This window comes from Ambystoma mexicanum, chromosome 2q (assembly GCF_040938575.1).
Source record: "Ambystoma mexicanum isolate Mex_15411 chromosome 2q, UKY_AmexF1_1, whole genome shotgun sequence".
Taxonomy (NCBI): domain Eukaryota; kingdom Metazoa; phylum Chordata; class Amphibia; order Caudata; family Ambystomatidae; genus Ambystoma; species Ambystoma mexicanum.
The window spans coordinates 1,431,056,838-1,431,084,688 of record NC_090924.1 but is presented as its reverse complement, the minus strand read 5'-3'; the positions used below and the strand labels follow the sequence as shown (position 1 = coordinate 1,431,084,688).

At 47.2% G+C, this 27,851-nt stretch overlaps 1 protein-coding gene across 4 annotated transcripts in view; it reads left to right on the top strand.

The window, feature by feature from the left end:
- The first annotated feature begins 2,749 nt into the window (after positions 1-2,749).
- LOC138569097 (uncharacterized) overlaps positions 2,750-27,851 on the top strand; it is a 123,206-nt gene continuing 98,104 nt past the window's right edge. For all 4 annotated transcript variants that reach the window (XM_069646765.1, XM_069646764.1, XM_069646763.1 and 1 more), the window contains exon 1: positions 2,750-2,859. The gene's annotated coding sequence lies outside the window, so the exon portion shown is untranslated. The remainder of the gene's footprint in view (positions 2,860-27,851) is intronic.

Here is a 27,851-nt window from a genome sequence, read left to right as displayed (position 1 = left end):
TTCGTGACGTCACCATTCATCTTCCATCAAGGCCTTTTGGGTTTCTTCCGGGGACAGTGTTTAGGCAATCTTCATTTGCTGGTAGGGTTTTCTCAATTAATACCTTACTGTCCATGGTTTTCTAGGTATCGGTATTTCAACAGGTGTTGTTCTCCTGATAGGCACTGGGCAGAGCCCTACTGCGGCTCTCTGCTGGTTTATTTGCTCGTCATACTTCATGTATGTTGGTGTGAACGTCCCTGGTACTTCAAAATGGGCGATGGGATTGCGGGCTTTATTTGGGACCTCTTCTACAACCTCTGTGGCTTCCAGGGGGTGTTTCCCCTCGTCATAACTGTAGCTGTTCATAATCGTTGTTTCCTGAATAGCCCCTGGAAAGCTGAAGGAGCGCTGTGTTTCCCAGGACTACCACAAAATCTATATATCCGAGTTCTGAGTCCCTCTGCCCACGCCATCACAGCCTTAGGACCATCCTCTCTGATCAACATGTATATCAAACATTCTTGGGATTCTTAAAATATATATATGTATATAACAATTATTGGGATTCAATAAAATTGCTATCAAAGTCTTTGGGGGGTTTATCAATTTTATATAAAATGTATATCCGCTTCCAGTCACCCTGGGGTTTGAACCCCTCTGTGACGTCATCAATGCATCACTCTGCAAACCCGTAGATTCACAGTCTCTGTCTTCAGAACTCACTTTGCTCTTGGTGCTCGACTGTGCCACATCGTTGAGAGCTGCTCCCATCTTTATATAGATTTTATATAAAATGCATATTCACTTATATCAAAACTAATATAAATTAGAAAACACTTCCTATAAAAATATACATTTGATATAAAATCGATATCAAACATTTTTGTTATTGTTATATCAAATGTATATTGAGTTTGTATCAACGCACATCGAAAAGGGCTGGGACTAAGACTGGAAACACCTGTAAAAATGTACCATGAGACAAAAGATGGCTCCTTCTACTATTCGGGTGTGCAGGGCCACAAACTTGATTTTCCCTTCCTGCATTTAGGAGGATGTTCAGCTTTTACACACACAGTTGTCCTAGCTCATCTTCTCATAATATGCACAGTGGCTGTGCTGACAGTCTGGTCTGCGCGTCTCTGCGAATTCAGCATGTATGGTCTCTCCATCTGTATCCTAGAGTCCTTTCAGCACCTTCCATTCATTTCACTGCAGCTGTGGCTTCCATCTTGATTTACATGGCCGTCCTTGTTAGTTGCATTGAGCATCAGCAAGCGGTTCATATGTATTCTTGTGCACCTTGGCGGTTACTGCATAGCAAGAGTGCGTCCATGAGCATGTTCTTCATGTCTGCAAGCAATTCATTCTAAGTGTCTGTGTAGCTTCGTGGAGGGATACATATGTGCTTCATGTCTAACGCATCTATGTCATGGTCTTGGTCGTGAGGTCATCAGCTTCTGCACAGTCGCCTTCAGTCTACCTGGGCCAGTGACTGCAAACAAACCTCTTCACTGAGGTCATCAGGATAGGGCTTACAGGGCTGGCTGAGCCAATAGCGTCTCTCACACCTGCGGTACAGCGACAGTGGAGAAGAGGGGGGCCGGAACGATGTACACCTGTTATTCCTCTGCCGTGAGACGAGAGTGGAATAGGTGCAACGAGGGCCACATTTAGGTGTCCCTCTTCAAACTGGTGCACACTGTCTTAAAATAGAGGCAGCAGGGAGTCCCGGCCGGCACTGTGCACTCATGGAAACAGCAGGGAGACAGACAAACGCACACGTCGTGCACCTTGCGAGCCAGCATGGAAGCCTATGCGAGGGGGGTGCGGAGCAGGGGATTCCGGGCACGCGCTGTGCACATATGCGCAGCACAGGGAGCACCGCCGTGTGCACATATAGACCTATAGGGTCCTCATTAGGCTCGGCTGCCCTTTGTTCCTGTTTTCACGGAGCGGAAAACACATTTTCATAAAGAGGTCTTGGCCGAGCGCGGCTATGAAAGTTTAATGAAGTCTGGAGGCTGAGTGCAGCCGGGGGGGGGGGCGCTTTGAGAAGCATCTCAGCCCAGCATTAGCTGGCCGCTCCCTCCGCCTCCCTGCCTGCAAGCCCCCTTTCAGCAGCGCCGCCTGTTCACCCCTCTCGCCTGAACCCCCCCAGGAAAATCCAGCCGAACTACCCATCCCCACCTGACAACTGTGCGCCTTCTGCCAGGACCCCAAATCTCCGGGGATCCCCTGCATAACCCGAGCCCTACCAGCGCTCCCCTTACCCCTGGGTAATATCCCCAAGCCCACCCCCCATCCCCTAGGGAAAGTCCCATTCCCCTTTCCCTCCGGTACCGCCAACCCCCACCTCATTTCCCCAGGACCGACCGCCTCCGCCCTGTACATCCCCACTTCTTCATGGTGTACACCCCTCTTGCAAAACGTACAGCCCCCCCCCCCCTCCCAGGACACCCTCCTCTGGGTACTCCTGTCTCTAAAAGACCCCACCCACGAGCCAGGTCCTCGGGACCGCACCCGTTCTCCGTTCACGAACCACACAGCAGCACCCTGCCTGCAGCCACCCCGCCCAGCATCGACTGTTGGGGGGGGAGCCCCCTTCGCTCTGAGAGCCCATTGCGGGGGTTCCTATGAGGACGGGTGGGGCAGGGGCAGCCGGCTCACACACCCCCCGCTAGTATTAAAAGTTTTAAATGCAGCCGATGCAATATTTATCACCTGAGATAATAAAAGGCGAGCCTGTATTTCCCCGTCACAGCCGGGCAGGGAGGCCTCCTGAAACGCGGGCTTCCTGGGCCGCGCCGGGCTTCATTCCCCACCCATCCCGCGCCTTTTACATAGGTTTCTGTGTGTCGCCCGGCAGCACCCAAGGTAAGGCGTCCTTGGGTGGGGCGGGGGGCAGCACCCAAGGTAAGGCGCAAGGTAAGGCGCCCTGGGGTGGGGCAGAGGGCAGCACCCAAGGTAAGGCGCCCTGGGGTGAGGGCGGGGGGCAGCACCCAAGGTAAGGCGCTCTGGGGTGGGGGGCAGCACCCAACGAAAGGCGCCATGGGGTGGGGGCAGCACCCAACGAAAGGTGCCATTGGATGGGGGCCAGCACCCATGGTAAGGCGCCCTGGGGTGGTGGCGGGGACAGCACCCAAGGTATGACGCCATGGGGTGGGGGGCAGCACCCAAGGAAAGGCGCCATGGGGTGGGGGCAGCACCCAATGGAAGGCGCCCTGTGCTGGGGGTGGGTGGCAGCACCCATGGTAAGGCGCCCTGGGATGGTGGCGAGGACATCACCCAAGGTAAGACGCCATGGGGTGGGGGGCAGCACCCAAGGAAAGGCGCCATGGGGTGGGGGGCAGCACCCAATGGAAGGCGCCCTGTGCTGGGGGCGGGGGGCAGCACCCAAGGTAAGGCACCCTGGGGCGGGGGCGGGGGGTAGACAGGTAACTTATTTAGATGAACGGGCAATTGGGGCGGGGGCCTCACCCAAATAACCCCCTGCCTTTACGCGTTGCTTCCCGCAACCGCTGCGGACGCCGCAATGTGCTCACAGAAGCCGTACATCCTTTGTCCAGGAGCTCTGCCAATCTTTATGGATAGGAAATGGAGGTGTGGGGGCGGGGGTGGGGGTTCTGTCTCATGAAAGGGGGGAGGCTCGTGATATAAATCTCATCCTTCGACTTCCGATTTTTGGAGGGAATGGCTGGAGGTTGTAAAATAAATGTATCTTTTTGGGGGTGGGCTGGTGGGGTTCTTTGAGTGCACCTCCCTCCTCGCACCCAGGGGCCTGAGTTGCTGTTCTGGAAGTCGAGCCACTTTTGCGTGCACTTTTTTGCGAGCCTCGACTCCTTCTCAGGCGAGGCCCCCATGTTTGCTCAGTCTTTGTACGCTCCATTCCTGCTACCCAGGGGCGCCAAGTTTCCGGGGTGCGGGGGGCTGGCTTACAACGCGTTTCCCGATGACACGATGCCGCAAGTCATCCCCCAGAAGTCTTCATTCCACTGCATTCGCTTCAGGGCGATGGAGGAGGCTTTGCCCCTTAACATTATTGACTTAATTGAAACACAATATTCAGGGTTAATTCGGATGTAATTCTACTTGCATCTCAATTCCTGGGGCCTCATCCTCCTCCACGAATGTCGTATTTGCCGCTATAAAAGGCAACGTTACTAGCCCTCGCGTGCACTCTCTAAACAACACACGTGCAGCGCTGTGCGTTCCCCGTGCGCTCACGCACACCAATGCTTTAACACTACCAATAGAGCGTCGCTCTTATTAATAGTCAAAACCTCTCATTAGAATTGGGAGGGAAGAGGGGAATGCTCCCTTTAACGACTATTGAATGTGTAGGCTCTGGAATTCTGCTATCAGAATAAGCTGCATACGCGGTGCACGCGCACATAACACGTGCGCGTACAGCTGCAGCTATATATGCCTATTTAGGGTACACATCTGGAATGGCCCGCATTGCGCCCGGTGTGTGTAGGGCCGTTTCCATAGGTCCAGAGAATAGGTTCACCTTCCTGCTATGCGCTGCTCCATGACACCCGTGGCCTGAAGGCGCTAGGCGAGCAGGAGGTCCAATGGATGGCGGGCGGTATGAGCACGTGTGTTAATGCTATTACTCACACGTGTGACCCACCTATTCACGCGGCAGGTGCTCCCTCGCGCTCTGATTGGTCGTTTTCAGTCACGTGATGTCTATAGTTTTCGCCTGTGCCACCCTCCCCTGCAAGAGTTGCGAAATTTTCACCCCCGGGGAAGACGCCCCGACATCTTGATTGGCGCTTGCCCCCTCTCTCGCGATAACCCCAGACACTTGGATATTTCCCTGCTAAATGTAGCTCACAGAAGCCCATCGCACGCAGGCAGGTAGCCGCTTTCTTCTGAGCTTATAACTTATATCATCAATACCATACTGGCCGCCCTTTTGGGGTGCATAGATACACATATAGACCTCTCTCGAAGAACTAGAGACTTTATAGACCCCTCCTGAGAACTCGGATCAAATATTCGGGGTCCCCTCCATGCCGGTCTGGGGGCGTCTATTAAGTAATTGAAGTGGGTCCACATTTCCCCGATAGGGGGCACGCGACGCGTTATAGATACATGATATACGCATAGGTCGCGCAGATATTCCCACCTAGAGTGCACCAGTGTGTACCCTTAGGCACGTAGAGTACACAAGGATGCACGCCTAGAGTGCACACAGTGTGATCGTTCCCATCCATTGCACAATTGTCGCACGCTCACGCGTGCGCACACACACGCGCACGCTACACCCGTGCATACATGCTTAGCCAGCAGTGAAGTATTCGTGGGACTCAAAGGGGCACATTGATGCGCGGAGAGGAATCGCGTGCGTGTCTATGCGAACACGGTGTGCGTGCGTGACTGAGAGTCCAAATTGCACGTGCCTGTCTGAGCGTCGCCGGTGTGCGTGCCTGTGCGTCTGTGTGTGGGTGTGCATGTGTGTCCACTTGTCTCTACGTTTGTTCATATGTGCCAGTGTTGTGCTTGCATGTCTCATCTGTTTGCGTGTCTGCAGGCCCGCGCATGTGTACTTGCGTGCGTGTGGGGCGAGTCACACTCGGACAGACTGGAAGACACGCACATAAAAGCAAAAGGCTGGGAAAATGAGCCGTCCGGCAAAGAGTGGGCAGCCTGGGCACGTGAGCAACTGGAAGTCGAGGTGGGCAGGACGGTTCCAAGAAGAGAGAGCTCGGGCCTAAAAGACAGCGCTCGGTACCAAGAAACAGAGAAACACGTAAACACAGAGAGGGCTGCAGAAAAAAGCGAAACGAGAGAAAGAGAGAGAGCGAGAGCACACACGGAAGTGATCGGAAGCGAGAGAGAAGAGGCTGTGAGAGAAAGCAACAGAAATGCAGAGAAAAACACAGATAGGGAGCAGGCAGCGAGGGAAAGGGAGAAGACTCGGTGACAGAAAGGAACAGCAACAAAAGGGCAGAGAAAAACACAGCAGGGAGCAGCCAGCGAGGGAGAAGTGGCTGTGAGAGAAAGCAACAGAAATGCAGAGAAAAACACAGATAGGGAGCAGGCAGCGAGGGAAAGGGAGAAGACTCGGTGACAGAAAGCAACAGCAACAAAAGGGCAGAGAAAAACACAGCAGGGAGCAGCCAGCGAGGGAGAAGTGGCTGTGAGAGAAAGCAACAGAAATGCAGAGAAAAACACAGATAGGGAGCAGGCAGCGAGGGAAAGGGAGAAGACTCGGTGACAGAAAGCAACAGCAACAGAAGGGCTGAGCAAAACACAGCAGGGAGCAGCCAGCGAGGGAGAAGTGGCTGTGATAGAAAGCAACAGCAATAAAAGGGCAGAGAAAAATACAGATAGGGGCCAGACAGTGAGGGAAAGGAAGTAGACTCGGTGACAGAAAGCCACAGCAACAGAAGGGCTGAGCAAATCACAGTAGGGAGCAGCCAGCGAGGGAGAAGTGGCTGTGATAGAAAGCAACAGCAATAAAAGGGCAGAGAAAAACACAGATAGGGAGCAGGCAGTGAGGGAAAGGGAGAAGACTCGGTGACAGAAAGCAACAGCAACAGAAGGGCTGAGCAAAACACAGCAGGGAGCAGCCAGCGAGGGAGAAGTGGCTGTGATAGAAAGCAACAGCAATAAAAGGGCGGAGAAAGACACAGGCCGGTAGCAGGCAGAGAGGCAGAAGAGGCTGTGAGAGAAAGCAACAGAAATGCAGAGAAAAACACAGATAGGGAGCAGGCAGCGAGGGAAAGGGAGAAGACTCGGTGACAGAAAGCAACAGCAACAGAAGGGCTGAGCAAATCACAGATAGGGGCCAGACAGTGAGGGAAAGGGAGAAGACTCGGTGACAGAAAGCCACAGCAACAGAAGGGCTGAGCAAAACACAGCAGGGAGCAGCCAGCGAGGGAGAAGTGGCTGTGATAGAAAGCAACAGCAATAAAAGGGCAGAGAAAAACACAGATAGGGAGCAGGCAGTGAGGGAAAGGGAGAAGACTCGGTGACAGAAAGCAACAGCAACAGAAGGGCTGAGCAAATCACAGATAGGGGCCAGACAGTGAGGGAAAGGGAGAAGACTCGGTGACAGAAAGCCACAGCAACAGAAGGGCTGAGCAAAACACAGCAGGGAGCAGCCAGCGAGGGAGAAGTGGCTGTGATAGAAAGCAACAGCAATAAAAGGGCAGAGAAAAACACAGATAGGGAGCAGGCAGTGAGGGAAAGGGAGAAGACTCGGTGACAGAAAGCAACAGCAACAGAAGGGCTGAGCAAAACACAGCAGGGAGCAGCCAGCGAGGGAGAAGTGGCTGTGATAGAAAGCAACAGCAATAAAAGGGCGGAGAAAGACACAGGCCGGTAGCAGGCAGAGAGGCAGAAGAGGCTGTGAGAGAAAGCAACAGAAATGCAGAGAAAAACACAGATAGGGAGCAGGCAGCGAGGGAAAGGGAGAAGACTCGGTGACAGAAAGCAACAGCAACAGAAGGGCAGAGAAAAACACAGCAGGGAGCAGCCAGCGAGGGAGAAGTGGCTGTGATAGAAAGCAAAAGCAATAAAAGGGCAGAGAAAAACACAGATAGGGGCCAGACAGTGAGGGAAAGGAAAAAGACACAGTGACAGAAAGCACCAGCAACAGAAGGGCTGAGCAAAACACAGCAGGGAGCAGCCAGCGAGGGAGAAGTGGCTGTGATAGAAAGCAACAGCAATAAAAGGGCAGAGAAAAATACAGATAGGGACCCGGCAGTGAGGGAAAGGGAGAAGACACAGTGACAAAAAGCACCAGCAAAAGAAGAGCAAAGAAACACACAGCAGGGAGCAGACAAAGAGCGAGAGGGAGAGGAGGCAGTGTCAGAAAGCAATAGAAACAGAAGGGCAGAGAAACACACAGGCAGGGAGCAGCCAGCGAGGGAGAAGTGGCTGTGATAGAAAGCAACAGCAATAAAAGGGCAGAGAAAAACACAGATAGGGAACAGACAGTGAGGGAAAGGGAGAAGACTCGGTGACAGAAAGCAACAGCAACAGAAGGGCTGAGCAAAACACAGCAGGGAGCAGCCAGCGAGGGAGAAGTGGCTGTGATAGAAAGCAACAGCAATAAAAGGGCAGAGAAAAACACAGATAGGGGCCAGACAGTGAGGGAAAGGAAAAAGACACAGTGACAGAAAGCACCAGCAACAGAAGGGCTGAGCAAAACACAGCAGGGAGCAGCCAGCGAGGGAGAAGTGGCTGTGATAGAAAGCAACAGCAATAAAAGGGCAGAGAAAAACACAGATAGGGAACAGACAGTGAGGGAAAGGGAGAAGACTCGGTGACAGAAAGCAACAGCAACAGAAGGGCTGAGCAAAACACAGCAGGGAGCAGCCAGCGAGGGAGAAGTGGCTGTGATAGAAAGCAACAGCAATAAAAGGGCAGATAAAAACACAGATAGGGACCCGGCAGTGAGGGAAAGGGAGAAGACACAGTGACAAAAAGCACCAGCAAAAGAAGGGCAAAGAAACACACAGCAGGGAGCAGACAAAGAGCGAGAGGGAGAGGAGGCAGTGTCAGAAAGCAATAGAAACAGAAGGGCAGAGAAACACACAGGCAGGGAGCAGACAGCGAGGGAGAAGAGGCTGTGATAGAAAGCAACAGCAATAAAAGGGCAGAGAAAAATACAGATAGGGGCCAGACAGTGAGGGAAAGGAAGTAGACTCGGTGACAGAAAGCACCAGCAACAGAAGGGCTGAGCAAAACACAGCAGGGAGCAGCCAGCGAGGGAGAAATGGCTGTGATAGAAAGCAACAGCAATAAAAGGGCAGAGAAAAATACAGATAGGGGCCAGACAGTGAGGGAAAGGAAGTAGACTCGGTGACAGAAAGCACCAGCAACAGAAGGGCTGAGCAAAACACAGCAGGGAGCAGCCAGCGAGGGAGAAGTGGCTGTGATAGAAAGCAACAGCAATAAAAGGGCAGAGAAAAATACAGATAGGGGCCAGACAGTGAGGGAAAGGAAGTAGACTCGGTGACAGAAAGCACCAGCAACAGAAGGGCTGAGCAAAACACAGCAGGGAGCAGCCAGCGAGGGAGAAGTGGCTGTGATAGAAAGCAACAGCAATACAAGGGCAGAGAAAAACACAGATAGGGACCAGACAGTGAGGGAAAGGAAGTAGACTCGGTGACAGAAAGCCACAGCAACAGAAGGGCTGAGCAAAACACAGCAGGGAGCAGCCAGCGAGGGAGAAGTGGCTGTGATAGAAAGCAACAGCAATAAAAGGGCAGAGAAAGACACAGGCCGGTAGCAGGCAGAGAGGGAGAAGAGACTGTGATAGAAAGCAACAGCAATAAAAGGGCAGATAAAAACACAGATAGGGACCCGGCAGTGAGGGAAAGGGAGAAGACACAGTGACAAAAAGCACCAGCAAAAGAAGAGCAAAGAAACACACAGCAGGGAGCAGACAAAGAGCGAGAGGGAGAGGAGGCAGTGTCAGAAAGCAATAGAAACAGAAGGGCAGAGAAACACACAGGCAGGGAGCAGACAGCGAGGGAGAAGAGGCTGTGATAGAAAGCAACAGCAATACAAGGGCAAAGAAAGACACAGGCCAGTAGCAGGCAGAGAAGGAGAAGAGACTGTGATAGAAAGCAACAGCAATAAAAGGGCAGAGAAAAACACAGATAGGGAGCAGGCAGTGAGGGAAAGGGAAAAGACTCGGTGACAGAAAGCAATAGCAACAGAAGGGCTGAGCAAAACACAGCAGGGAGCAGCCAGCGAGGGAGAAGTGGCTGCGAGAGAAAGCAACAGCAAGAGAAGGGCAGAGAAACACACAGGCAGGGAGCAGGCAGCGAGGGAGAAGAGGCAGACGCAGAGAGACTGGGGCTGCATTTCTTCTTGATAACAATACAGTCTGTTAAACGAAGAAGCTTTATATATTTTGTATGAAATGTTCAGTCTTCGAGAGACTGACGATAGAAGAAGACAGGGAAAGAGCCTCACTGAGATGAGAGGAAAAAAATAGATGACAATGGAACGATTTTAGACTTTTGGGATGGGAATTGGGGCTTCTTTTTCACTATTAAGAGTTTTTTTTTTCTGCTAGTAATTTTATGAAAGTTTGTTTTGTTTTAGTAAATAGCATAAAAAAGTTCAAATGTAAACTATAAATATGCTAATAAAAAAAAGAAATGTTCATTTTAATTCAGTGTAGGGTTTTCTTTCAGCATGGACAATACAGAATGACATATAAAGGAAAAAAGAGATCAAGAGACAGAGATAAACAGATGAAAAGAGAAAAAGAGACGTGAAAGGTCAGGAACAACGAGGCGCAGAGGAAAAGTACACGGCAGAAAATAGGTGATAGAAGGACAATGACTGGCATGATTGGGGTCTTATTTTCTTAAAGCTCGCGATAAGTAGCGCTATGAAGCCGCACTATATGGACTTGAGGAGTTCAAAGAGAGTGGGATAAAGGTAGAAATGTTTGGGTGGGCGAACGAGACGAGGCGAGATGAGGCAGGCAGGGATGAAAGAAAGAGACCGCAAAGGGTGACAACTAGGAAGGTAGAATGAGCAGAGGCGCTGTAGGAGAGGGTTGGACCTATAACTAGATGGATAGATAGGTAGAGAATTGCATACACATACACAGAGAGCTAGATGGATGGATAGAGAGATAGATGGATAGACTGATACATAAACAGTCACAGGGAACTAGATAGTTATATCGATAGATGAAAAAGTAGATGGATGGATGGTTAGATAGACGGATGGAAAGATGGATAGATGTATTGATAGATACATAAACATCCACAGAGAGCTACAGAATTATATAGACACATGGATGGATGGATGGATGGATGGAGATGGAGAGATAGCTAGATGGACAGATACATAAACATTCGCAGGGAACTAGATAGTTATATAGATAAATGAAAACGTAGATGGATGGATGGTTAGATGGAAAGATGGATAGATGGATAGATAGATTCATATACATCCACAGAGAGCTAGAGAGTTATATAGACACATGGATGGATGGGTGGATGGATGGATGGATGGATGGAGAGATAGAGAGATAGCTAGATGGATAGATACATAAACATTGACATAGAACTAAATAGTTATAGAGGTAGATGAAAAAATGGATGATGATAGATGGATGGATGGATAGATACATGGACATCCACAAAGAGCCATACAGTTATATAGATAGATGGATAGATACATAAACATCTACAGAGAGCTATAGAGTTATGTAGACACAAGGATAGATGGATGGATAGATACAGAGATAGAGAGATAGCTAGATGGATAGATACATAAACATTCACAGGGAACTAGATAGTTATATAGATAAATGAAAACGAATGGATAGATAGACGGATGAATGGAAAGCTGGATAGATGGATAGATAGATGCAAACACATCCACAGAGAGCTAGAGAGTTATATAGACACATGGATGGATGGATAGAGAGATAGCTAGATGGATAGATACATAAACACTCACAGAGAACTGGATAGTTATATAGATAGATGAAAAAATGGATGATGATAGATGGACAAATGGATAGATGGATAGATACATGGACATCCACAAAGAGCTATACAGATAGATAGATAGATAGATAGATAGATAGATAGATAGATACATAAAACATGTATATTTTGTATGAAATGTTCATTTTAGTTCAGTGTAGGTTTCGTGCATGGACAATACAGAATAGGATATAAAGAACAAAAAGAGTTCAAGAGACAGAGATAAACAGATGAAAAGAGAAAAAGAGACTCGAAAGGTCGGGAGCAACGAGGCGCAAAAGGAAATGCACAATAGTTATATAAACAGATAGATGAATGGGTAGATAGATGAATGGCTATATGGATGGATAGATGAATAGATGGATGGATGATAGATAGATAGATAGACAGACAGACAGATACAAAAACATCCACAAAGAGCTAGATAGATAGATAGATAGATAGATAGATAGATAGATAGATAGATAGATAGATAGATAGATAGATAGATAGATAGATAGACAGATGGTTGTGTGGATAGATGTATAGATAGATGGTTAGATACACAAACATCCAAGGAGATATAGTTATATAGATAGAGGGAGGGATAGCTAAATAGATAGATAGATAGATAGATAGATGGTTGGATGGATAGATGGATAGATAGATGGATACATGGATAGATACATAAACATCCAAGGAGAGCAAATCGTCATATAGTCACCTAGACAGACAAGAGAATTTACAGACAGAGCGAGATAGAGATACATAGACAGTCAAGCAGATAGTGGGAGATAGATAGATGTGAACCAGAAGGCATAGAAGTGACTCTACACACAGCCTCTTTACCTTGGAAGACCTGAAAGACATACGGGTAAATCCATGAATACTGACTGCTATGAGACAATAGAAACACACAGGTGACTTCATAGGCTGTCATATGAAGCTTCTCTTCCAGATGACAGCACAGATGCACACGAGTGTATCCATTCCATGCCACTAACCACTTTACCATGAAAGGACAGAAAGGCATTGCAGTGACTCTGTGACAAATCAACTTCCGGGGGCACAAGTGGTCTAGGGATGAATATCGGTTTCTAAACCATCAATCAGCCCCACACCTCTAGTACATCAGAAGGCATCCAAACACATTGGAAACACAAGTAAAGGATAAACCTCCTTGTCCAATTTTGGTAACGTGGATGGAACAGCAGGCTTATCTCTGCAAGGTTGAGGATCGTTGGTTAGTTGCAAAACAGGAAAAAAACATCAAGTTTGTATAAAAATATCTACTTTACTATTATTGCACCAGAGAGTTCTAGCACACTACAAAATACAATCCACCCTGTAAAGAAGCACAGACGACAGACAAGGGATGCGCTCTACATACTGACAGGAGGGTAGTTGATAAAGCAATCAGTCTTAACTGGTCAAGGTTATTTGGTTTCAGCACCAAGGGAGGAAGGGGTCATAAACATCACTAGTGGCCTTTGCAGAAGGACAAGGTGGACAGAACCACAGTGTACCTGGTGCTTGGTACGATCTTGATGCTCGACAGCGTCAAGTTGGTTCCACGACACTTTGCAGCTACTGCAACAAAATTCAAGATGGGAGACAGGTGCGTGTATCAGGCGGCAGGCAGTTCGTCAAGCGAGGTTGGAAGGACGGCTGTAGGCTGGAATACACAGTGACTCAGTGTCAAGAATCATCTCCATGCTGGTTGGCAGATCTGGAACGCTGGTCAAAGCATCTCAGAGTGACTGCAGCATGACAACAGTCAGTGGTGCAGCCGGTCGCGGTTCGAAGTTCGACTGCCCCTAAAATGTCCTTAAAAGATGGATGCCGGTTAATGCTTGTTGTGGTACTCCTCCGAGCTACTTCGCAGGGCTTGTGTTGTCCTTTAAGGTGGACGGGCCAAAGCTGAGGAGAGTGTTTGCAGGCAACATACTTGTCCTTTGTTTAGAGACACTCTGGCACTTCCCACCTAGGAAGCTTGCTGGCAGAACCTAGCACGGAATGCTGTGTGCTGGCTAGGTACCAGTTCTGGAGCTTCTGGACGGCTCATCTGAATCCAGTATCTCCCTCTCTTCCCAGGGAGATGTTTAGGGGAGGGATCCTGCTTCCCTCTTGGAAATCCTTGCCTTCCTTCAATGGTGGAAGCTGTAAGGCATACTGTACCTTCAGCCAGGGTCCAAATGAGTCCTTCTTCTTACTCCTTTTAAAGTCATTGGACGATCTGCTTTGTGAGGGGCTCCGCCCTCTTTTAAAGACAAATGGGCCCCACTAATTGATGCAGGCTAAGCCTACCTTATTGAACCAATCCTGGGTCTCCACCAACAGTCTTCTGTTATGCGTGAGGTCATAACCAGAGTGCTTTGCAGCAGGAAAGGTGAGGGGTGACAACATGTACTCCTACATCCCACCCATCTTCCTGTATGTTGTGGGGATCAAAGTGTCTCTCTGGTTAATTGAGCTCTCTGTGACTCTTGATCAAAGTGAACTGCCACTATACATCCTCTCTACTATGTGAGAACAGGAGTACATATCGTAGACTCCATAAGCTGCCACTATACGTCCTCTCCACTATAAGAGAACAGGAACGCATAGCAGTGACTCCATATCCTGCCACTATATGTCCTCACTACTATAAGAGAACAGGAATGCATAGCAGTGACTCCATACCCTGACACTATACATCTCACTACTATAACAGAGCAGAAATGCATAGCGGTGACTCCAAACTACACTACATGTCCTCACTTCTATAAGAGAACAGGAACGCATAGCGTAGACTCCATACCCTGCCATTATACAGTCTCTCTACTATAAGAGAACAGGAATGCATACCAGTGACCCCACACGAATGCATATTGGTGGCTCCATACCCTGCCACTCTACATCCTCTCCACTATAAGAGAACAGGAACCCATATTAGTGACTACATATCCTGCAACTATATGTCCTCTCCACTATAAGAGAACAGGAACACATAGCATAGACTCCATACCATGTCACTGTACAGTCTCTCTGCTCTAAGACAACAGGAACGCATAGCAGTGATTCCTTTCACATCCTCTATACAGTCTCTCTACTCTAAGATAACAGTAATGCTTAGCAGTGACTCCATACCTGTCACTGTACATCTGCTCTACTATAAGAAAACAGAAATGCATAGCGGTGACTGTATACCCTGTCACCATACAGTCTCTCTACTAAAAGTGAATAGGAACACATAGTGGTGACTCCATACCCTGCCACTGTACAGTCAATGTACTATGAGATAACAGGAACGCATAGCAGTGACTCCATACCCTGTCACTGTACAGTCACCCTACTATAAGTGAACAGGAACGCAAAGCAGTGATTCCATACCTTTCCATTATACATTCGCTCTATCATAAGAGAACAGGAACGCATAGCAGTGACTCCATATCCTGCCACTGTTCAGTCGCTCTACTATGAGATAATAGAAATGCATAGCGGTGACTCTATACTCTGTCACTGTACAGTATCTCTACTATAATAGAGCAGGATCACATAGCAGTAAATCCATACCCAGCCACTGTGCAGTCTCTCTACTTTAAGAGAACAGGATCACATAGCAACAGCTCCATATCCTGCCACTATACAGTCTCTCTACTATAAGTGAACAGGTATGCATAGTGGTGACTCCATATCCGGCCACTGTACAGTCTCTCTACTGTAAGAGAACAGGAAATCATAGGGGTGACTCCATATCCTGCCACTAAATGGCCACTCTACTATAAGAGAAGAGGAAGGCATAGCAGCAACTCCATACCCTTCCACTGTACAGTCACTCTACTATAGGAGAACAGGAATGTATAGCTGTGACTCCATACCCTGCCACTCTACAGCTGCTCTACTATGAGGGAACAGGAATGCATAGTGATGACTCCATACCCTGCCACTATAAGGCCTCTCTACTACAAGAGAACAGGAATGCATAGCAGTGATTCTATACCTTGTCACTATACATCCTCTCTACTATAAGAGAACATGAATGCAAAGCAGCCACTCCATACCCTGTCACGCTACAGCTGCTTTACTATGAAAGAACAGGAACACATAGTTGTAAAGTCACTCTACAATACGAGAACAGGAACACATAGCTGTGACTCAATACCCTGCCACAATACAGCCTCTCTACTATAAGAGAACAGGAATGCATGGTGGTGACTCCATTCGCTGCCTCTATAATGTTGCTCTACTATAAGAGAATAGGAATGCATAGCAGCGACTCCATACCCTGCCACTGTACAGTCTCTCTACTATAAGAGAACAGGAATGCATAGCGATGACTCCATACCCTGCCACTATACAGTCTCTCTGCTACAAAAGGACAGGAACACATATGGGTGACTCCATATCTTGCAACAATACGGCCTCTCAACTATAAGAGAACATGAACGCATAGCAGCCACTCCATACCCTACCACTGTACAGTCACTCTACTATAGGAGTAGAGGGATGCATAGCGGTGACTCCATACCATGTCACACTACAGCTGCTCTATCATGAGAGAACAGAAACACATAGTGTTGACTCCATACCCTGCCACTATAAGGCCTCTCTACTTTAAGAGAACAGGAAGGCATAGTGGTGGCTCAATCGCTGCCACTGTAAACTTGCTCTACAATAATAGAACAGGGACACATAGCTGTGACTCACTACCCTGCCACTATACCACCTCTCTACTATAAGAGAACAGGAACACATAGAGGTGACTCCATGTCCTGCCACTGTACAGTCGCTCTGCTATAAGAGAACAGGAACGCCTAGCCGTGACTCCACACCCTGCCTGGGACTGGGACCCTGTTCTGTTCACAGCCCTCAGTGTACCTTTTCAAGGTATAGAGAAAGACTATGTGTTCCCATTGCTGCCACTTGTCGGATCACGTAGAATGAGAGAGTGCCTGCAGGGTTACAATGCATGAATGAATCTTGTCTGCTTCTCTGGGAACAGCTCCTCTTCTCATGATGAGTAAATAGCAATTGTTCGGCTCTGCTGGGTCACGTGTGCAAGGACCACAAAACTGAGCCTTTCTGTCTGCAATTATTGAGGATTTTATTCTGAATTTCGCAGATGGCTCGCTGCCTCTGGAATCTGGAATCTTCCACCCGCTCTTTATCCTTGGCTGCAAACCCTGTCTCTGTGCTTTGTGCTGCAGGACTGCACTTTTGCCTCCATGTATTTAAGGCCTGTCGTTTTATCTGTATTCACTACTGTCATTCTATGGTTTCCCTACATTCCTAATATCTTCTTAGAGGTTAGTCGGTGTAGAACCCTATAGATCCCTTATATGTTCCTACCGCTTCTCATGATTAGTTGCAGTAAAGTGGTTGCAAGTTCGGTCCATGTATGCTTGGCTTTCTTCCATTTCTGGGTTTGGCTACTGAAAAGGAAAATATTCTTGACAGTATGTACATGTATCTGTCCTCTATCTATAGAAAGGGTAAGCATGTTCTTCATGTATGTGTGTGTGTGTCTGCGCATCTTCGTGCAGAAATGAGAATTTGCTTTGTAATTAATGCTGCTATGTCGTGTTGTCACTAGTGAAGTCATCACGGCAGAATCTTGTCATCAGCCAACCTGATCCATCGATGAGGCAGCTGTCAACACGAGATTAAATACCGCCCAACTGGTAATGAGGCCAATGAAGGCCATTCCAGGAGCCCCCTCTTCAGTCCCCCCTCTGGTCAACCTGTTGACCACTTTTCCAAACATGTTCACCTTCAACTTTGGCAGCTAAATCTTCATCACTCCGCGTAGGTGTCCATAGAATCTTGCATGGTCATCCAAACTCCATGCCAGGTAACAACAAACTCCTCCAGGATTGCACCAAACCCATTTTCTCCAATGGTCTCCGCAGTCATTAGGGTCGTCGAGCACTACTACAGTCGGGAACAGAAGACAACTAGTTATCTTTGCTCTCAGGGTATCTCAATCTACTATTATCTTGTCGTCTTCAAAAGCCGTTTCTACTAGTACCTTCATGCCTACAATCTTTTCAGTCATCTTTCAGCATTGTGTGATGCATATTCTGATGACGCAGAATGACAGCAGCGCTAGTACTTCAGTAAATTAGCCATCCATGTTAGTATCCATCAGAAGGTGTTTGATAGCCAGGCTCCATCTTGTCCTGCATCTTTTGCTTCTGCTTCCATTTTGCCATGCATCTGTGATAGCCTGGTAACTGCTTCAGTGAGTGTCCTTTTGTCTTCGTCATTTGCTGGAATTGATGTACAGCAAGAAGACCTGATATTGGCGCATACTCCTCACTCCATAGCCCTCAGGAGGTCCAGAACATATCTATTCTGGAGGGGCATTAATCTTACTGGTCAGAGCTGTTCTTTTATAGCATTGAAGCCCTTGACGGTTAAGTTTATTGTCTGCATCAGCTCCCACCTCGTGATCTGGAGCCATTTTGCATTCATGTAGGCCTGTACTGCAGGAACATTAGATGCAAAAAAACATTTCTGTCCTGCTGAACAATCGACACTTGGGTACTCCATTGCTGATGCTGTTTAGTTTCCCCTTTCTGCAATTTTTAGTTCGACAGGCCTCTTCTTCCTTCTGTTAGAATCCATTTTAGGACACTCAACCATTTTGATGTCCTTCTGTGGCACTACTAATGATTGTGTGTTGATGTGCACCAGTGAGCACACCCCTCCCGAATTGTGTGGTAACTTTTCATATGCCTTGGATCCTAAAGCCCAATAATTAATTATCCATTAATACTGCTGTTCCAATCTTCATGCCTGGAGCCTTAATTGTCTGCTTGCACTCTTTGTTTTTGCCAACCTTTATTGTACCATCGTTATGGAAACCATAATGCTGCTCGTTTGAGTGGTACTATGGGCATAAGCCCAGCCTCATTCTCTACCCATGTTAGCAGCTTTGCACTTGATTCCCATTCTTTAAGGCATTTTACATTCTCCTCTTGTACTGTATGAACTGGAATTGTTAGGAGCATATGTGCTTTGCTCCCCACCACCCCTTCTTTCCATCCGTCGTCTGTATACACTTTTCCATACACAAGCATCTGCAGTCTTTTTCAGCATCCTGGTTCTCCTCCTAGCTTTGCCAGTCCCCTCTTGGGACAGGGCAATTCCTTTAATGTTATGGTTCTTGTCTCTCCCTTTTGTGGGCCTTCAGTTATGTATTCTATAGCCTGGTCATTTTTCCAATAATTGTCCATCATGTCTAGGGCTTTTACAAAGTTGTCTTCATAAGGAAAGGTTGTCTTTGACATTCACTGTAAGGTTGCCATTTTACCTTGGAACCTTCCTCTTGTGGTACACATTGATAGTTTCATAAGGCAACGTGCTGTTGCTGCTGGGAGATCAGTTGCCACAAATGTTATGGAGGCACTCATGGCATAGGGGATGGTAGAGCAGACATAGCAGCTCTCGCCAGTGGTTTAATTGCCTACTTTAGTCATGTGCTTGTACCACATGTTATTAGATACTCGAGCTGTATCAGTTAGATAAGAATCAAACCCCCCTACATCTCCATCAGCACTGCGCCTACTTCTCTTTACTACTTTGGCAGTGCTTATCGCCTTACCTAACATGGTAGCCATACCTTCCGGAAATGGGGTTGTGTTAGTAGGGGTCACAGCAGAGTGTTCTATAACAAATGACATTCGCTCACAAAATGAGGGTAAAGATGGAGAGAGAAAAAAGAATACAAATCATCATTACCATACCTTTAATAATGGAATCCATAACTTACTCTGCTTCAGAATCTTGAATAGTTCCGGATGTAATGATGAACCACCTGATATTTGCTAGACATGCTTTATTGGGCCTCATTACGACCCTGGCGGTAAGGGGTTAACGCCAGCGTTAGCTGCGCCGACCCCTTACCGCCAATTACGAGGTCCCTTAGCGCCATGGCGCTTTTAACACCTGCTTTTAGCAGGTGTTAAAATCCATGGCGCTAAGGGACCATGGAGTTAATTACGCCACCGTAATTTACGGTGGCGTAATTAACGCCTTCCCCACTCCCATTATGCCCTATGGGGCAAAAATGGGAATGGGGAAGGGTAAATGGGGATTGGGGACTTACCGCCCCGCCGACCTCGGAATGGGGCGGTAAGTCCGCCAACCACCATGGCGTAAACGTAGTTTACGCCATGGTGGTAAAGTCACGGCCCAGGCGGTAACTTACCGCCTGGGTCGTAATGATTATGTTGTTAATAATTATTAGCTCAAGTTCCGAAGGCATAATATTGTGCAACCCTAATGAAAAATAACTGTTCCCACACAATGTGTATTCTAGGGTCACAGAGTATCTCAATTACCGAGGGACTTCAACAGCAAAGTCGTGGGTATGTTTGGGCCAAGTGAATCAGGAATAAATTGGGTGCTGGTCTTCTTGCACGCTCAGACCTCCTTACAAAATTGACAAATTGGCCTTGATTGGTTGTGGAATGTGTGGAATAATGGGACGCTAATGAAATCAGAGTCTCTACTTTCACGATGAATACCGAGCTGTAAAGACTCCTCACTCTGGATGTGTAGGAAGTCCTTTCCCTATCTCTCTCATACAGGGCTTCACATCCATAAGAAAGTTCCAGGCCTTCTTCCCTCAGATCCTATCAGCTCTTTCAGTTACTTCTTTGACGGTGTGGTGTCCCATGAACCTGGGCTTGTACCAGGTCCGGGTAAAATTCAGTAATAGTACTGCGTTGCGCACCCTGTTTGCTTGCGGGTGAAACACACAGGAGAATTTGTGTTGAATTCCTAGCAAGGTGGCAATGTGCTGAAATATCTCATTGGCGAAATGAGGGCCCTTGTCAGACTGAAAGACCTCACACATGTCCCATCTTGGGAACATTTCTGTAACCTGGACTTTTGCTGCTCTAAGGGCATTATCAGGATGGGAAACAGGGGTCAGTTTTGATCCATTAGGAAAATGGGCACACAACCACTATCATGTAGTGGTAGCCCTGGAATACTTGGAGCATGTAAACATAGTCGACTTGAATGTGTTGAAATGGACCCAGTGGACGCAGTATGGCTCCTCTCACTACCCCAATGTATGGTGTGCTGTGAAACATTTGCAGACAATGCAATTGTTCATAAACTCTGACACATGTTCCACCAGGTTGGGACAAAACCAATCTTCTCCAATGTGAGCCTTAAAAACCTCCTTCCCCATATGAGTAGTTGTGTCAGTGCTGTGTATAACAATGCTAATGGCATCACTACCTTACCCGTGTTTTTCAGTCGCCATAGGGCATCTGATGGGGATATAAAACGCCCCCTTTTCATCCATAACTCCTTTTCCTCTTTTGGCACATTCCCTTGCAACTCCATTATTTGTGTCACTGGTAATGCATTGTACCCTTCTGTCAGTACCGTCAGGATGGAGTATCCATATCTAGAATGTCCTCAAAATATGCTGTGCACTTTGCTTCTGCATCTGCTGCTTTGTTGCCCCTGGAGACGGGATCCTTCCCCCTCATGTGGGCCTGGCACTTCACGACTTCTATGCCTATTGGGAATCAGAGCGCCTCTATCAATCTACGCAATAAGAGTGCTTGCTGCACCGGCATGCCATCAGCACATCAAAAACCCCTCCTCTGCCAGCGTGACATTCCAGAGTAGACTGTAGACATCAAATAGGCTGAATCCGAATACACTGTCACCTTCTGATTTGTACTTATTCCAATGCCAATTTAGGAGCAAATAGTTATGCAGCTTGTGCTAAAAATTGCTCCGGTAAGCATGCACTTATTACCACTTCACTTATCCCATCCTCTTTTAGCCTCACTGCTGCAGTCGCAGTATGTCGTTCTCCCATGGTCTGGTCTATTATTGATGAATCATCAATATAAAGTACTTCTCCCCCTCAAGTGACTTCTCGCTCACCCTCGGGATGTCTTCACAGCTTTCTATGTTTGTGGTGCAGTTGTGCACATAATCTCCCTCCTCTATGGCACGGTCGCCGGGTTCCCATTTTGACATCTCACTTACTTTATAGCTGGATTGGACAATAGTATTTCATACCCTGAAGCTATTTGTGTGGTCAGTGTGCTCTTTGGCATTTTAGTATTGCAAAGAGAGCATGCTCCACAAAGAGAGTGGTGCTGCATCCCATGGTAATACTTGTTGACTTCTCTACTGCAAAATGGGCAGCAGCCAGTGCTTGCTCACAGGAGTAGTGTCCTCTAATTACTGGATCTAGTTTTCCACTGTAGTAAGCCAGTGGTTTATGACCTATTTTTTGTGTGAGTACTGCGGTCATCACTACTCCGTTGGAGTGTGAGAACAAATATAATTCGTCCTGATAGTCTGGGATCCCTAACACTGGGGCTGTGCATATTGCTGTCTTCAGCCCTTCAAATACCCCGGTCATTTCTACTGTCCACTGTAATGTGCCCTCCCCTCTTTGTGCTTCCTTTAGTGCGCTTAACAAAGGCCTTGTGTATGTGCTGTAATTGAACACCCATGCTCTACAATAATTGCAGAGACTGAACAACTGCTGCATTTGTTTTATTGTCATGGGTTTTGGTGTCTTGTGAGGTGCATTGCCCTCTCTGGTGTCACTTTTCACCCATCCAGTCCAATACATAACACTTCTTCCTGGCAGTAGTGCAATTTTGCTTTGTGTACCTTGTACCCTTTGTCTGCCAATACTATTAACATGTGCACTGAGTCATTTCTGCACTGCATCTATGTTTTGCCACAGATAGAAATGTTGTCTACGTACTGTATAACAGCACTTTCCAATTGCACATTACCTATGTCCATTTGGATGACCCTATTGAATATAGAAGGGGACTCACAGTACCTTTTGGGAGCCTTGTATGTTTCCACTTCTTATTTCTATATAGAAATGAAGTCAAATTATGTGAGTCTGGGTGTAGTGGTATAGAGAAGAAGGCATTCTTCAACTATATAACTGTAAAGGGGGTAGCTTCCGTAGGAATGCTGCACAAAATTGTCACCAGATTTGGAACTTAAGGAAATTCTGTTTCGAGAATCTGGTTTAAAGGATGTAAATCCTGTATAAAATGTCACAATCCCCCTGTTACCTTCTTCACAGGGTACACTGCTGTATTGCACCGTGATTCTTATGGTACCAGGATGCCTTGTATAACTAGGGCCGCAATTGTCTCGTAAATGCCCTCATCTGCCTCTCGTGACAGGGGATATTGCGTTGCTCTCCGAAAAATTGCTCCTGGTTTGAGCTTTATCTTCACTGCCCCTGTCCCTTTCATGAGCCCCACTTCATAGGGACTTGTGGTCCATAAGATACTGGGGATCTTTGCCAAGTCTTCCTTGATAAATGGCGGCGGTGCTTGCAGCATGGCCATTCTCTGTGGTACCTCCCTGTAGTGTACCTTCACCCATTATGTAATGCTAATGTTCCATACCATTTCATGATCTGAGCGATTGTACTGAAACAATTCTTCATAGGTCACGGTCTTCAACCTGTACCCTTCTCCAATTGCATTTACCATCCTCCATGCCCGTCCAGTGTCATCTGCCCCATGCACTGTTATTCTGTCTTCTCCCACTATTACTGCCTTTAGCTCTAGTGGGACAACCTTCCCTTCTGGCTCCTTTAATGGTAGATCTGATCTAAATATGGACTCATTGGGAAGGTGCCATAATGTTCCCTGAATCCCTAGGAGTCGTGCTATTAACACTTCCACTCGTCTCACAATGGATAATCCCACATGGGGGATTCACAACCCTCCTATTTGTGGTTACTCAACATAATATATACTAAAGGTAGGATACTAAAGTGCTTCAGCCAATAGTTAGAAATATGAATCTTAACCAGATACTCTTTACTTTAAAATATATCAAATTTTATTGTATATCACACACATAGAACACTAAAATTCATGTCAATAACAATTTAAAAGACAATGAGCCTCATTACGAGTCCGGCAGTAGCCTTGCTGGTAAAACCGGCAGGCTGCCGCCGGACCCATAGGCATTTACCATCTCCGGACTTGCCGGAATTACTGGGGCATTACAGCCCTGGTGATCCGGTAAATCCAGAGCCGGCATTCTGTAAATCCCCATTCCTGTGGAGTCCTATTGGACTCCACAGGAATGGGGAAGTGGACACACCGGCACCATGTTGTAATGGTGCCAGTGTTTCTGTATCCGTCTGTGGCCGTGTGGCGTTTACACCCGCCAGGTCAGACCTGGCGGGTGTATCACCACACGGCCACAGAACTCGTAGTTAGCTGGTCCGTTATATCCGAACCGGCTAACTTGTAATGAGGCCCAATGTAAAAAACTCACACTCAACAATAAGACACATATGTATACACAAATCGCCAATGGTGAAGCAGGTCTCAAAACCTCAAAGACAAATTGTTTCCGTTCACTTCAATTTGTAAATTTGTGGAAATTCTATAATTGTCCACAAATGTACAAATTGTAGTGATGGGAAAACATGTGTCTTTGAGGTTTTGAGACCTACTTCACCATTGGCGATTTGTGCATACATACGTGTCTTATTGTGAAGTGTGCGTTTTTTACATTGTCTTTTATATTGTTATTGACATGAATTTTAGTGTTCTATGTGTGTGATATATAATACAATTTAATATATTTTTAAGTAACAAGTATTTGGTCAAGATCCATATTTGTAACATTTGGCTGAAGCACCTTAGTATCCTTCCTTTTATATATATTATATTATCACTTCAGACTCCATATTGGAATAGCTCCAAACCCGCGTGGCACCCCCCTTTGTACTGTGCGTCCACAATAAGCCTGAAGAATTTCCCTTACATTCAAATGTGAATCCCAGGTGTTCTCTTCCAATTATGTTGACTGGTGTCTGTCGGGAATACAATAATGGTAGAGCGTGTGCTCCCCTACAGGAAGTGTAAGATCATTTGTAAATGGAACCAAATCTGTTGCCAGAGAAAATCTGTGCACATTCATGGCATCACCTGACACTGGATACCTTCACTCCCTTATACAGAACTTAGTTGCCCCTGTATCTATGAGGAAGGAGAAAGTCTTATCACCTATTGACAGACCCTATACGTGGTTCCTCTGCCGGGTTGGATGTAATTGATAGGATGGAACAAATCAAGTCCATCTGTTGGCTGTCCTATTGTAGGTATAATTAATTACATTCTGTTCCCTGTGAGTGGATTGCCCCGACCACAGTCACCCCTCCCAACTTCGAAATGAGAGATATTCCCATTGAATCGGCATGTGTCAATGTTCTGTCATTTTGCTCTGTCGCGTGAGGTGATTGCATGCCACTCTGCATCTGCAGTGCAGGTGTTGCCTATGAATATGATTGTGTGGGTCCCTGCATCTCGGGTGTCTGCGCCATGGGCTGCTATGCCTGTGTGTGTGTGCATCCGGGGCCTGCGTTTGTCGCTGTGTTTGGTCTTGGGCATAGTAATCCGTCTGTTTTCCCTGTGGGCTGATATTGTATTCCCCCATACTGTTGCACCCCTCCCCTGCTTCTACACACTTGAGAAATGTGCCCCATCTGTCCACACACCTAACAACGGGGTGACCCTCTCATTGGTCTCTGATAGCCCCCTGAAAACCCCTCTTGGCCTTACTGCATTTGATACCCATGCCCACTTCCCCTAGGTGGCCCGCCTCTTCCTCTAAACCTGTGGTACATGTTGCCCCACCCCAGACAACCTCCTTCTTTGGGTGGCAGTTTGTACTGCGCATGCAGTGTACTTGGTCCTTCTGTGCTTGTTAACATCGCCCGTTCCATAGCATATTTTGACAACTTCTTTTGCATTAACTTCGTCTCTTCCTGCTTTCTTTCCTCACGCTTTTTTCTGCATTAGCCTACAATAGTGTACACTAGTGAGTTGAATTTCGGACCATGGTTCAGCCTCCATTCCCATGAACTTCTTGAACTGTTTTTGCACCGGCTCAGGTAATGCATTACATAATATATGATAGAACAACCCCACTGTTTTATCCCACAGTTCACGTGTCTCAAGTCACCATTTCTCTTGAACAGCCTGAATATACTGTAGGGGGTCTTCGTCTTCCCCCATTTTGTGTGGCATAATCACACTGATGTCTAAAGTGGCTGTTTAATGCACCCTTAGAGCATGCCACACAGCCGCTCAGCAGTTGTTAAACAGCAAGACATCCTGCACCATATTCGGTGTGGTTACTCCTGGGTAGCCGGCCCTTTTCCATACATCATCTGAAACCTCCCAAAAAATGGCCGAAAGTAATCTTTTAATGACACCCACCGCTAAGGTTGTCCCTGCTGTCAATCTCTCTATCTCATTTATCCATTTCCCAGCCCCCCAGTCAACAAAAGTAACTTACACCTCAATTTATCGTTATCAATCTGTTGCCATGGTATGTATTGAGGTTGCCCCCCTCCCTTCTCAAATAGTGGATATTGTGTCAGTCCTGTCTTTCCACCATGTCTCCCTGTGTTTTTTGTGGCAGTGAATGCCCTTGCTAATTCTCCCCTCCTTCATGCTGGGAGATCTCTGAGCCTTTGTGTGTATAGAGCAACGCTGTCTGCGCAGCGTGATATATCCCTGGAATCCTGCTGTCTTTCGCCCCGTCCTCCCTTAGTCTGTCTGTGTCCTTATTGTCTCCCCACATTGTGTCTCGGTCTGGGCTCTTCTCTTGAGAACAATGGAAGGACTGCCCTATCCCCTCGGCCTCACTCCCCACCAAGTCATCATCAGACCCCGTATCCCCATCAGAACTGTCAAAGGTCTCCTGGAAGCTGACCCTCTTCAACACTGTGACTCCCTGCTGTCTCTCTCCTAGGTTACTTATACTTCCACACTCCCCTCTCACAGAGGAAGCAATGTCATCCCTGTCTATTCACGGGGTAGCCCTGCTATGTTTCTTGTCTCAATCTCACTCCCGCCTTTCCTGCGCCTTTCCTTCTTCGTCATCACTAAAACATGTTAATCCCATCTTCATTTGCACTTCCCTCACAGCACACTTATCTTCTTCGCTGCGCCGTCGCTCTCTAAGGAGCCGCTCCACTTCTAACTTCCACTTGTCCTTCTTTATTTGCACTTGCCTTTCCCTTTCTTCTTTTGCTCCCCTTCTTGCCATGTCCTCAAGCTCTGTCTGCTCTTGTGCCTCTGCCTTCTGTCTCTCCCTGTGTACTCTATCATTCTCTTCCTTCTCCTCTTTCTCTCATCTTTCTACTTCTTTCATTTTTGCTGCCCATTACCTTGCTTCATCTACTCCCTTGCAACCCACTGCTTCTTGGTCAGGGCCTTCCATCTCTCCTGCTACTGGCCCATCTAGTTTAAGCAGTATTTGTCCGCCTACCCACTCTTTCAGAATTATATGCACCAGTCCCTCCACGTCATTCTTTTTTATGCATGCCGGAATCTCGCTGCACTCCTTGACCTCACCGCCTGTGCTTTGAGCTCCCTTAGTCACTTGTTCAGTCTCATCCTGCCCCTCAATCTTACTATACCCTGCAGATGCAAATGTGGGAATGGTATACACTGTGCTGCTCTTAATTCCCTCGAATTCCCTCGCTGGATATGATCCCTGGGCCCCTGCTGTTGGCCTTTGCTTTTGCCTTCAATAGGAGGAGGAGTAGGGGATGAGGGCTTTTTGCTTCTGGCCACCTGTTTGTTCAGCATCCAGTGATGTTGCGCCACAGCTCAAATATGGCCATTCATTGTTTCACCTTGTAAGCCTCATGTATATGATCGTGTAATGGTTGCTGCACACATTTGGAGAAGCTCCCTCCTTTTAGCCATGGATTAGCTAGTTTACCCTCTGTGCCTCGTTTCCATTCTGCGCTATATTTGCAAATCTTGTCCTTATAGCATGGAAGGGATTTGCACATGTGCTGTAGGGGCATATCCCCATGTTTTTACCGGAATACTTTACTTCAATACTTACTTGACCCAAGTCAATGTTTTCGACACTTCTGCTGTTACCAGACAAACTCACTTTATTTTACCTTAACACCAAATGTTCAGATAGCTCTTTGAGCCACAGAAATGACCTGCCTCTCCGGCATTACACCAATGCCCTGGGAGTGCTCCGCGCACCACCCTTTGCAATTCTCGGACTCCAAAGGCACACTCACTAATCCTGCTAATGTGCCTTTTGCGCACCATCCCAAAACACAACAATTCTTTTAATCCTCCGTTGTCGTTTGCAACCACTACAAAATTCTGCACCCCTCGTCCTATACGCAAACCTGATTGGTAACGTATCCTCTACCATACAGGAAAGAGATTGAGAAAATTGCTGACACACGCCCCTACACTGAATTTATCACAACAATTCCGAACTGCACCAACACCCGAACAAGAGCAAACAACATATATAAAGCTGTGTACCTGCCTCCTAACAGGGGATACCACTATTTCACGTGTTCCATCTGTTCCATAGTCACGGGATGATAGCTCA